The sequence below is a fragment of the Mus musculus genome, chromosome 9, assembly GCF_000001635.26.
Source record: "Mus musculus strain C57BL/6J chromosome 9, GRCm38.p6 C57BL/6J".
Lineage (NCBI taxonomy): Eukaryota > Metazoa > Chordata > Mammalia > Rodentia > Muridae > Mus > Mus musculus.
The window spans coordinates 82,298,657-82,310,692 of record NC_000075.6 but is presented as its reverse complement, the minus strand read 5'-3'; positions in this window follow the sequence as shown (position 1 = coordinate 82,310,692).

Sequence of the window (12,036 nt, the reverse complement as noted above, 5' to 3'; positions counted from 1 at the left end):
GAAGAGTCTGCCTAAAACTGAAACAGAGATTTAGATGAATTACAGTGGTAAAGGAAATCTCAAAACAACCTAGTATAATCTCTGCCATGTGGTTCACTCCAATGAAGAGCATCCTGATGAAATGGAGCAAGCTGAACAAGGAAAAATACAAAATGTACAGACTGGGGAGAAAGGGGGCACCAAAAAGTAGAATGGAGCTAAGTCCTATGCATAAGGAGCTAAACAGCTTTTAAAAAGGAGTAATGAAAGTGGTGACCTCAGGAGAAAATCCCACCCCACTAAGCTTCTATGGTGGGAAAAGGAATTAAAGAAAAGCTTAGGTACAGGTGTGGTGGTTCACATCTTTAATACCCAAACTCAGGAGAAAGAGGCATGTAGGCCACGACCTGGTCTATAGAGTAGTTCCAAGACAGTCAAGGGAAGGCAGTGAAGGAAACTGTTGAAAACAGAAAGCTGGTGAAGATGTAATTGATTGAGTGTTCCATGTTCCAGTCCCAGAACGCAGTAATACTTGAATCTTTGTCTATGTGGTTCTAGCCTTAGAGTCAAGGATAGAAGAAAGGAGCTAAATAATCTCCCTCCATGACCACTGGGGTCAGGTGTGTGGCAGGGGTATCCAATCACAGTGTCCCATCATGTGAAGTTATGAAGGGAAAGTTTGATTTGTCTGGGAGATCCTTCGTAGTTAGCAATGCCAGATCTGTGGGATACCTACCAAGGAAAGCTGTTGATAGGGAGTGGAACCAGCCTAAGAAAGAGAAGTATGTTGCCATCAACCAAGGGTAAATAAGATGGAGATCTGAAGAGCGTTTTGACATCAAACATGGAGATAAAATTTTTTGATACATTGATAAGATTGGGTTCTATTAGGTATGTTCTGACATCCAACAAGAATAATCATGTCTTATAAATTTAATGTAAATGTCACAGGAGGCACAAAACCACAACCAAAAACAATCCCGGGAACAAAATGCACCTGATATAAAAGGTCCTCTGGCTTTCTTCCCGGAAGTTCTCTCAGAGTTCCCCAAGGCACTGTTTACCATGGGTCACTCTTTTGACCGTGTTCCATCAGTGGACTATCGTCTTTGGGGGTGTACTTACTTTGGTGCTGGAGATGGAATTTGGGATCTCTAGCATTCACGCTCATACTAGACAAGTATTGTCATGGAGCTTCATCCATGAAGTGTTTTGGTGAGCCTTACTGAGTTTATTTCTGCCCCCTTTCTTCCTGCATATCTCAGTCACGCAGTAATGGAGGAATGCATCGCTCACTGTGTTCTTCCATGAGACTGACTTATTAGCTTGCACAAAGAAAGAACATGTAGTGTTTGTTTTCTTGTGTCCAGTATATTTAACCTTAATATATTGATCTCTAATTCTATTCAAAAAAAGATTTCATTCTTTTATTGGAGATTATATATATCTCTATCTATCTATCTATCTACACACATATATAATGTATGTACACATACACACATATACACACTATATATATGTATGCATATATAAAAACATATATAATATACAAAACCATGCATATATATATGTGTGTGTATGCATATACATATATGCATGGTTTTGTTACAACTGTGTCTTCCTTTATTATATACTCAGCACTGGCATTGTAGAATCTTAAGGTAGTTCTGTTTATTAGTGTTTTGACAGAATCTCTATGTCATTTTCCATAATGAATGTATCATTTCTATTTCCATTGATAGTACATAACAATTTTCCTTTTCATAACCTAGGTATTGATGGTTATTGTGATTGATAATATTTAGTGATGATTTGATAGGATCTAGGCTTTCCTGGAGCCAAGTCTGCAGGGATAGCTATGTAGGATTATGTAATTTTGTTGCCATCTGAAAGGAAAAGAACAGAACATTATGATGATCCTAGAGTTTGGGTACCAATTACATCACAGGATTTGGAGAGTTTCACTTTAGGTGTGCAGAACAAATCTGAGACTGCAGCTAAGTAGTTGAGTGTGTACTTAGCATGACTGAAGACATGCTTAAAATGTATAATGCAGCCAGGCGTGGTGATGCACACCTTTAATCCCAGCACTCGGGAGGCAGAAGCAGGCAGATTTCTGAGTTTGAGGCCAGCCTGATCTACAAAGTGAGTTCCAGGACAGCCAGGGCTATACAGAGAAACCCTGTCTCGAAAAAAAAAAAAAAAAAAAAAAAAAAAAAAAAAAAAACAAAACAAAACAAAACAAAAGAAAACAAAAAAATATATAATGCCATGGGCTTGATATCGAGATCCACAAAAATAAATTAGTAAATAAGAATATGAAAAACAACATTGATCTTTTTGGTAGATGAATGTGCTCATTTTAAACATCTTCTCTTGTATCACCTCCTCTGTGTGACATCCTAGGTTGCTCTTCACAACAAATCCTCGAATGTCTGCTCTTGGTAACAAATCCTCAAAAACTTCTCTAGGAAGTGAGAGTTCAATGCAAATATAGTACTATCAAATTAAATATAACCACATTAATTCATATTGCTTATGGATTCTGTTCTTAAGTAAACACTGATTATGCTGGAAAACATGTGATATAATTTGCATCTAAAAACAAACAAACAATAACAACAACAAAATGCTTGCACATAAAAATAAGTCAGTGAGTGAGTGCCATAGATCAGTGTCTAGCCCAATTGTACCAGAAAGACATTTTCCAGCAGCTGATAGGAGCAGATGCAAAGACCCACAGCAAAACACTAGGTGGTGCCAAGATAATCCCAAAGAAGAGGAAAGAGTCAAGGAGCCAGAGGTGTCAAAGATGCCAGGAGAACAAGGCCCACCAAGTCAACTAAGTAGAGTTCACAGGGACTCACAGAGACTGGAGACAATTGTGGACTTTATGGTTATGAGCTAGGTCATATGCATATATGCTATGGTTTTGTTATGGTGGTGTTGTGGGTGGTTTCTCTGACTCTTTTGCCTATGTTTGAGATTTTTTCTCCTACTGGGTTGTCTTATCCATCCTCGGTATGAGGATTTGTGCCTAAACTAATTGTAATTTGTTATGGCATGGTCTATTGATATCTCTGGGAGGCCTATTCTGTCTGTCTGTCTGTCTGTCTGCCTACCTGCCTGCCTCTCACTCTTCCTTCTTTCTTCTTTAAGGGAAATGGAGGAGGAGTTGATCTAGAGGAGTAGTTAAAGGCAGGGAAAACTGCAGTCAGGATGTATTATGAGAGAGAGAGAGAGAGGGAGAGAGAGAGAGAGAGAGAGAGAGAGAGAGAGAGAGAGAGAGAGAGAGATGCGTGGAACCCAAAATTTATATGGGATTTTTTAGAAGCATCAAAATACATGATGATGCATATCAGAAAAGTAGCCTATAATTTCTTATTCTGCATTGTTCTCAGTTGTGATCATAAACCAAGAAATCTATGCTTTTTATTTCTGACAACTGATTTTCTTTTCATATGCATTCTTTCTAAGCTTTTCTCAGAATGGCTTCATTGAATTGCACAAGTTCAAAGGGATGTAAACAAGGCATACAGGCTTTCCAAATATGGCCTTGCTCTCCCTTGAGTTGAGCGATCTTCACATTTTCATAAGAATCTAGCAAAGTTCTGTGCAGGGTTCAGTGAAGATGAAGAAATCAGTCTTTCTTTCTGGACCTTACATTTTGGTTGGCAAAGATCATCCATGCTGTAAGAAGAAAACATTTAAGAAGCCTAGATTTAAAACAGGCTTGCCTCACTCTTGGTTCTTACTACTGCTTCTAGTATTAATCACACAGTCTACCTTCCCATCTTCACAGATGCCAGTTCAGAAGACTTCTCACAGTGGTTTCACTTATCCACTGACTCTGGTCCTGTCTTCTACGAATACTCTCTCACAAGAGAGATAGTCACTCTGCTTTCCACCTGCTTTGGAACATATCTACCAAAATTATTGTCAAATAATCTATTACATATGGGAAAAAACTGAGTCCATCTGCACATAATTCATTCTTTAGTGGATAAAATATATTTATCTGCCTAATTTCTCTGCATTCCTAAATGATATACTTCACGGCATTCCTAAAGAATGAACACCTCCAGGTCTGAAATATGATCATGCCATCTCTATTTTTAGGTGATTTTTTTATTGGGGGTGGGCTTTAAACAAATTCTTAAACTGTATTCCAGACTTTCATAGATCTCTGTGTAGTCATGTCTAGACATGAGATCAGAACTTTCCTTCTGCCTAGGCGCACTTAGTGCTGAGTTTGGAGGCATGAGTCACCAAGCTCAGTATGAAGTTCTGTCCTTAGGCATTGTATTACTTTGTTTGCTGATTTTAGTCAGAGTCTTAATGCATGGAAATGAACATAATTAGAAAATCTGCAGCTGTCCCCACCTAGAACCTTCATCTGCCTCCAGGTTTTTGTACATGCTATTTCTTTCCTAGGGTACACTGCCTTTTTCAGTTTGCTCACACATTCCTCCTCGTCTTTCATGAAGCTGGCCTGAAACTAAAGTGTGTGTCGCAAATACTCTCCCAGAATCATGCACCATGCACTTCTGTAATTACAACAGCAATGGCACTGTATTCCATTGCCAACTTACTCCTTCAAATGCCCAGGGATTTCAAAGTTCTTCAGTAATACAGTAATACAGTAATACAGTAATACAGTAATACACACACACACACACACACACACACACACACACACACACACACACACACATACACACATATATATATTCCCTTCAGTACTGAGTGGCTAGCATAATACTACATTAATAATACATTCATAGAAAATATATAGAATTTATTTGCTAAATTGAAATGGATAACACAGGAATTGAAGATATATCTGTACCCACGCCCAGTTTAAAAAATATGTTTATCTTTATTTAGCAGCTTTCTATGTGTAACATATATAGACATGTCTGAAGCCTTGTTGGTACCAGAGTGAAGGTTATAGAATTCTTGTCATGCAACAGGTCAGTCCAGTGTGTTTATATTTGTTGGTGCCCTTTTGAATATGAACTACTGTTTTCTTACTTAACAATGCTTTAGGGAACCCTAAATCTTAATCCAAATATACTAAACAAACATTGAGCAGAATTAAATTTAAAAATTCAATATCTTCTCTCTAAACAATTTCTGTCAGTCTAATAGGAAGAAAATGTAGTTGATTTTCATGATTCAAATCAGAAAGTCTGATTTGAGCTAAAAGTGAGTAGTAGTTTGCTTAGTAGAGCAACAGTCGAGGTAATATATAGGATGTGTTAGGAATGTAACTAGGGCCTGAGGCTTGAGAAAGGAACTTGAAGGAATGATGATTTTGGAAGCTCATATATTAGAAAGCTTAATCTCTGGTTGATGGAACTGTTAGAATTAGAAAGAATTAGAAGGTAAGGTCCTGTTCTATGCCATGTTTTGCTGGAGATAGGCTTTGAGTTTTCAAAACCTCATGCCATTCTGAGTTAGAATTCTCTCTCTCTCTCTTGCTCTCTCTACTTCTCTCGCCCTCTCTCTTGCTCTCTCGCTCTCACTTGCTCTCTCTATTCCTCTCACACTCTCTCCTGCTCTATTTGTCTCGCGCTCTCTCTCTCTTGCTCTCTCTCACTCTCTCCTTCCCTCACCCTCCCTTTAATTCTTCCACCCTCTCCCTCCCCGACTCCCTCTCTCTATAAGCCACTTTCCCATGGATTAAGGATGATTGAGGATATAAATTCTCAGCTACTGCTCTAACATCATTCATTCACGGTGGTCATGAACTCACCCTCTGAAACTATAAAACCTTTCCCTCAATAAATATTTTTCTTTTATAAGTTCCTTTGGTCATGCTGTTTTGTCAGAGCAATAGAAAAAATAACTAAGACAGTGACCTTGAGGAAGAAACAGATTATTTCTAGTAGATTTTCTGAGATTTGCAGGCAGAAGCAATACAATTGCATGGTTTTTACACAAGATAAGTAATAGTTTTCAGTTAAGATCCATAATAAGCACTTTCTATATCTCTGGGTTACAAAAATATAAAATAAGAAAGTTGAAATTATAGAGAAAAAAGTGAAAGCATCTTCAAACATCTCCAATAAACTCCAATGATGACATGATATTTCATGGGCTAATAATTTTAGTCCCCAAATTTTCAGTTAAATATTCATGCTGTGATAAATAACTTTGGCCTTTAACAATTTTGTTTAAACGTGTCAAAATTATAAGTCTCATGACATTCTAAGAGTGTGATATTTTCTATGTGAGAAAATTAACACATATACTTCACAAGTATTGTCTTCATTTTAAAGATATCCAAATAAGGTGCCATCCCTACAACCTACGTCTCTACTGCTGAAGGATAAACAGAAACGTTCTGTTCTTGAAGTAGAAGAGATGTGGGAAGGATACAAGTAAAACCTTCTGTGTATATGGGATTGTTTAAGCATATTCGCTAAACTCTTAAAAAGCAAGTTTTATTAAAGAATAAAGAATAGACATTTGTATTGTACATGTAAAAATGCACTCCACTTACTGGAAGTTTTCAAAGCAAAATGAAACATATCATGATAATTTCTCAGGCTGTTTGAGGGTGTGGAGGTGGGGGAGCATCCATCCTTTTAGAGATGGGAGAGGAGGGATGGGATGAGGAACGGTCAAAGCAAATATTTGAACTTATTTTATAAAAATATTAAAATGCTCAATTTGATTTCATGTGGGGAAAAACATAAATCAATCTAGAAAATTGATAATCAATAGACAATTCATAAAGTAAGTACTTTAGACAAAGTATCCCTTCAGGGAAGTATAGAAGCAGTAAAGTAGCTGTGGTTTCTGTGATGAGACTGTAGAGTGAGGGCTCTTCCCTATGAGAATTTTTCTTTGGTAAACACTTTTGTTTTTAACTCAGCATGTTGATTTTTTTTAAGAAAAAAAGATAAAGATAAAAACAGAAAACAGAAACTTTTAGAAAGAGCAACAAGCAAATTTAAAGATATATAGACTAGGCAGGAACCATCTGAGGTCCCAGGTTTCTCTGAGAAGTCTACATGTCCACTAATAGTAATCTAATGTTGTCTTCCAGTCCATATTACCATATTTGGAAATTTTTGAAACACCCATATTCTTGGAACCTGTTTCATAACTGTTGAGTCAGACTTCAGGGCATGAGGGACATAATTCTGTTAATTATCTCTCCATGTCTGGTACACACTAATTTTGAATGCCATTTTTATTTATTGAGCTGTTTACTGATGATCCTCACTAAGTGAGTTTTTGCTATGTCTTTCAGATGGAATTGCAAATATCCTCACGTGAGCCTCCACACCCGTGCAAGGCACAGATAGATTTGATTCTGCTTTCTGGGTAGAACCTCTAGCTCCATAGTTATTATAAGACTCCCCATTTCTCTTCTTCACTTAGATTTGAAATTGGTGGTGAGCAAGTGTCTACCACACTTGATAACTTTTGAACATTAACAGTCCACATCCTGCTTTCTCTTTGGGCATCTGCTAGGTTTTTTTTTGTTTGTTTGTTTGTTTGTTTGTTTGTTTGTTTGTTTGTTTGACTTTGATGAAATGGAGTGCCCCTCTGCAGTCAAATGCTCTAGAATCCCAGGAATCTTTCCACATAGTTAAGCCTAGACTTACACATACAATCTTTTCCCCCAACCTACTGACCCTGACTTGGATTATAGTTATGGGCACCATTTCCTGGTAAATTATTTAAGGTCAAATACTTACAGGTTTTTAAAACCCAAGCTTTCTTTAAGTTTTTCAGTATTCAACCAACATATCTATAGACTTCTTAACTATTCTATAAATCAGGTACCATAACTGTATCCTTAGATATTTTCTAGGTATAAGCCATTGTATATGGTTGTTCCCCAAGCATGAATTTTGGTTGTTATTGTTAGTTTGTTCATTTGTTTGCATGGTTTTACATATATTTCAGTTTTTTGTGGGACCATCTAAATTTTTTCTTTTTATAATTATCATAGATATGCTAATTAAAGGTAAAATAATTTTTGTTTATTTTTATACTCCTTCAATGTTGTGGTTTGAATAAAATGGCCTCATAGGCTCATAGATTTGAATGCTTTGTCATCAGGGACTACTTGAGAGGATATTAAGAGAAGTGTCCTTCCTTGTTGGAGTAGGTGTGGTTTTGTTGGAGTAGTCACTGGACATGGGCTTTGAGGTTTTAGGAGCCCATGTCAAGCCCAGTTTCTCTTTGTCTCAATCTGTCACTTTCTGTCTCTGTCTCTGTCTCTGTCTCTGTCTCTGTCTCTGTCTCTGTCTCTCTCTCCCTGTCTTTCTGCTTCCTGTAGAATTCTCAACTTCTCTACAACCAAATCTGCCTGCCTGCAGCCATGCTCACCACCATGATAACCATGGACTTAAACCTCTGACACTCCAAGCCAGGCCAAATTAAATGCTTTCCTTTTTTTAAGGCATTTTTTTATTAGATATTTTTTCATTTACATTTCAAATGCTATCCCCAAAGCCCCCTATACCCTCCCCTGCCCTGCTCCCCAACCCACCCACTCCTGCTTTCTGGCCCTGGCTTTCCCCTGTACTGGGGCATATGATGTTCGCAATACCAAGGGCCTCTGATCCCACTGATGGCCGACTAGTCCATCCTCTGCTACATATGCAACTAGAGTTACCATGGCCATGGTGTCTCTTTACAGCAATAGAACAGTAAGACATTCACTTTCTCATATGTGCATTGATTGCCCAGTATGTAAGGTCATCTCTTCCTTCTGCAGGCAAAGTTTATACACTAGAGATTTCACAAATTTATCACTGACAAAAACATGTCTCTCAAATGTTATACCTTGTTTCCTAACCTCTTCTCCCAGAGCTATAGGCGTTGTTTATGAGCTGGCTTTTTTTTTTCTTTACCAACAATATTTTCACAGAACACTATAGCCCTGAAGATTTCTTTCTTCTTAGGGTGTTTGTTTTTCTTGTTTAATTTCTTACTGAGTAATCATGAAGTAAATGCTTAGGTGGTAGCATTTGTAAAGTATATACATGGATGAAAGTAATGCAAGCTTTGGTTTAGTTTGCTTTCTATTATTGGGTCAAAGTCACCAGGAGCAAAATCATTTATGAAGCAGAAGGAGAACCCAAAACACATGCTCCTATGTTTTCTCTATGTGCTGGTGGTTGGAGAAAAACATCCCTCATGTATGCTTCACTCATGCCATATTCTTGTCTAAGGCTCTTCCTCAGTTTTCTCATTTGAGGAAAAATAACCAACTCTTCCCTACTTCTAATAGAACTTCCCTTATTGCTAAATATTACTCTAAATATGTAAAGCATCCCACTTTAAGTCCGGCATATTGCACATAAACTGTGTTAGATTGAAATGGCTTTATCTAAAATTTAACCTAAGTTCTAAAAAGGAGCACATGTGTGCATGTGTGTGTGTGTGTGTATATATAAGATCGTGTGTTAGGAGTGTTCATGCCCATGTGTGTATACATTGGAGGTAGAGGAGGACACTGGGATCTTGCACTATCACTCTCTGCCTGATGCTCATGAGGCATGATTTCTCAGTCAGCTAGAAAGTCCAAGCAATGCTTCTGTCTCTATCCCCACATCACTGGGATTGTAGACATGCATGGCAATCATTCCTACCTTAAAAGAATTGTTATGGAAGAGTTCATGAAAAAATGTGAAAATTTATAAAAGGGAGAAGATTTAGTGTATTTTACATGTTGGATGTTATAAGTAAACATCTTTAGTTGAAAAAATAAATAGAATACAATATAAAAATGTATAAAAGATAATAGATATTGCAAGAGACAACAAATGCTACTCACATAATCATGTGCTTAAAATGTGGCCACTTTAGTATCTTGGCCTTACAAATCAGTAAAAATGTAGGTTCAACAAGGTAACAGGGATGTACATTTCCTTTATTATTTTCAATCAGATATTTTCTTTATTTACATTTCATATGTTATCCCCTTTTCTAGTTTCCCCACTGAAAACCCCCTATCCTCTTCCCCTCCCCCTGTTCCCCAATCCACCCACTCCTGCTTCCTGGCCCAGGCACTTCCATATACTGGGGTATAGAACCTTCACAGGACCTAGGGCCTCTCCTCCCATTGATGACCAACTAGGCCACCCTCAGCTAGATATACAGCTAGAGACATAAATCTAGAGCCATAAGCTAGAGCCATAAGCCATAAGTCATGTGTTTTCTTTGATTGGTGGTTTAGTCCCAAGGAGCTCTGGGGTTACTGGTTAATTTCAAGGTTAAATTGCTTACCTTCCCTAGGAAAGGCCACTGGTTTTACCTCCAGCTAGTGTCTGGTTTCTCATGTTTAAGCCAGAGTATTGTTAAATGCTTTCTTGGCAAATCATGAAACCTATAGTTCAGAAAGTGTCTACATCACCCTCTCTTTCCATTCCATTTCCTTTATGCTGTGACTGAGGATGTGAGTGTGGGAGTTTAAAATGGAGTGAGTCCTTTCTAACAGCAAACTTGGCACGCAGCCTGGGAAGATGCCAGTGGAGCTTTGTCACAGGCCATTTCTTACTATCGCATTAGTAAGAATATTTCTTTAAAACTGAATTACTATTTGAGAAAGACCTTTAGAACTATGAGTCTTCACTGACTAGTCATAAAACATTTTTTTATTGAAAATTAAAATAACAAATTTTCTTCTCTCTTAAGGTGAATTTTTGTTCTTTAAATTTTTCTGGATCCGATATTTGAGTTTATAATTATGGGCAATTAGAATTTAAGGGCACTTTAGAGAGTTTCTAGTTCTTTCTCTCTGCTATATAGATGAGGAAATAAAATCTCAGGAAAGAATGTGATAAATCTAAGAAGTCAAATAAAGCCCAGGGACCCAGGGTCCTAGTTCTGTGACTTGAATCTGGTGATCTTTACTCAGTGAGTACTAAGTATCTTCCTCGTGAAAAGGAGAGAATTTGGAATACTGGATTTGTTTTTTAATGTATTGTTGATTTTGCACATAGTGATAATGAAAATTACATGATGAATTCAACAGTGCCTTTTTAAAAATATTTTTTATTATTATGTATTTTCCTCAATTACATTTCCAATGCTATCCCAAAAGTCCCCCATACCCTCCCCCCCACTCCCCTACCCACCCATTCCCACTTTTTGGCCCTGGGGTTTCCCCTGTACTGGGGCATATAAAGTTTGCAAGTCCAATGGGCCTCTCTTTGCAGTGATGGCCGACTAGGCCATCTTTTGATACATATGCAGCTAGAGTCAAGAGCTCTGGGGTACTGGTTAGTTCATAATGTTGTTCCACCTATAGGGTTGCAGATCCCTTTAGCTCCTTGGATACTTTCTCCAGCTCCTCCATTGGGGGGCCCTGTGATCCATCCGATAGCTGACTGTGAGCATCCACTTCTGTGTTTGCTAGGCCCCGGCCTAGTCTCACAAGAGACAGTGCCTTTATAACTGGTCATACTTAGTGTAGATAGCCATTTGAAACTTGAGAGGTCCAAACTATATGTCCAGCTTCATTTATTAAATTGTTTAGAGAACAAACATACATGCTAAAGTGGCACCTTTATATAGCTTTTTAAATTGCAATTATCAGAATAACTTTATCAGTGTGATAGTGTTGTCAACTTGAGAAAATCTAGAACCACCTGAGAAATCAACCTTTGTGTATACCTGAGAGAGATTATCTCCATTAAGTAAATATGGGAAATCCCATGTTAAGTGTGGACAGGACTAACCACTGAGGTGGGACAATTTTAAACCATATAAAATCTAGGAATCAATTGATCAGCATATATTCCTCACATTCTGCTTCTTCACTGTGATGTAGTGTGTCCAATTACCCAATCTCTACGTGCATGATAGAATGGAACTTGTACACTGAGAAAGAATATACCCTTGCACCCTTAAGTTGCTTTTGTCAGGGGAGAGAGCTTGAGCAAGAGCGAGAGAGAGAGAGAGCCAATTACCAATAGAAATCATTGACAAATATCCAGATTTCTGGTATTGTATACACTGCAGACTCAGACATTTCATACAATTTAAATTGGTTAGGTTGTAGATAGCCTATGAAAGAAAAAAATG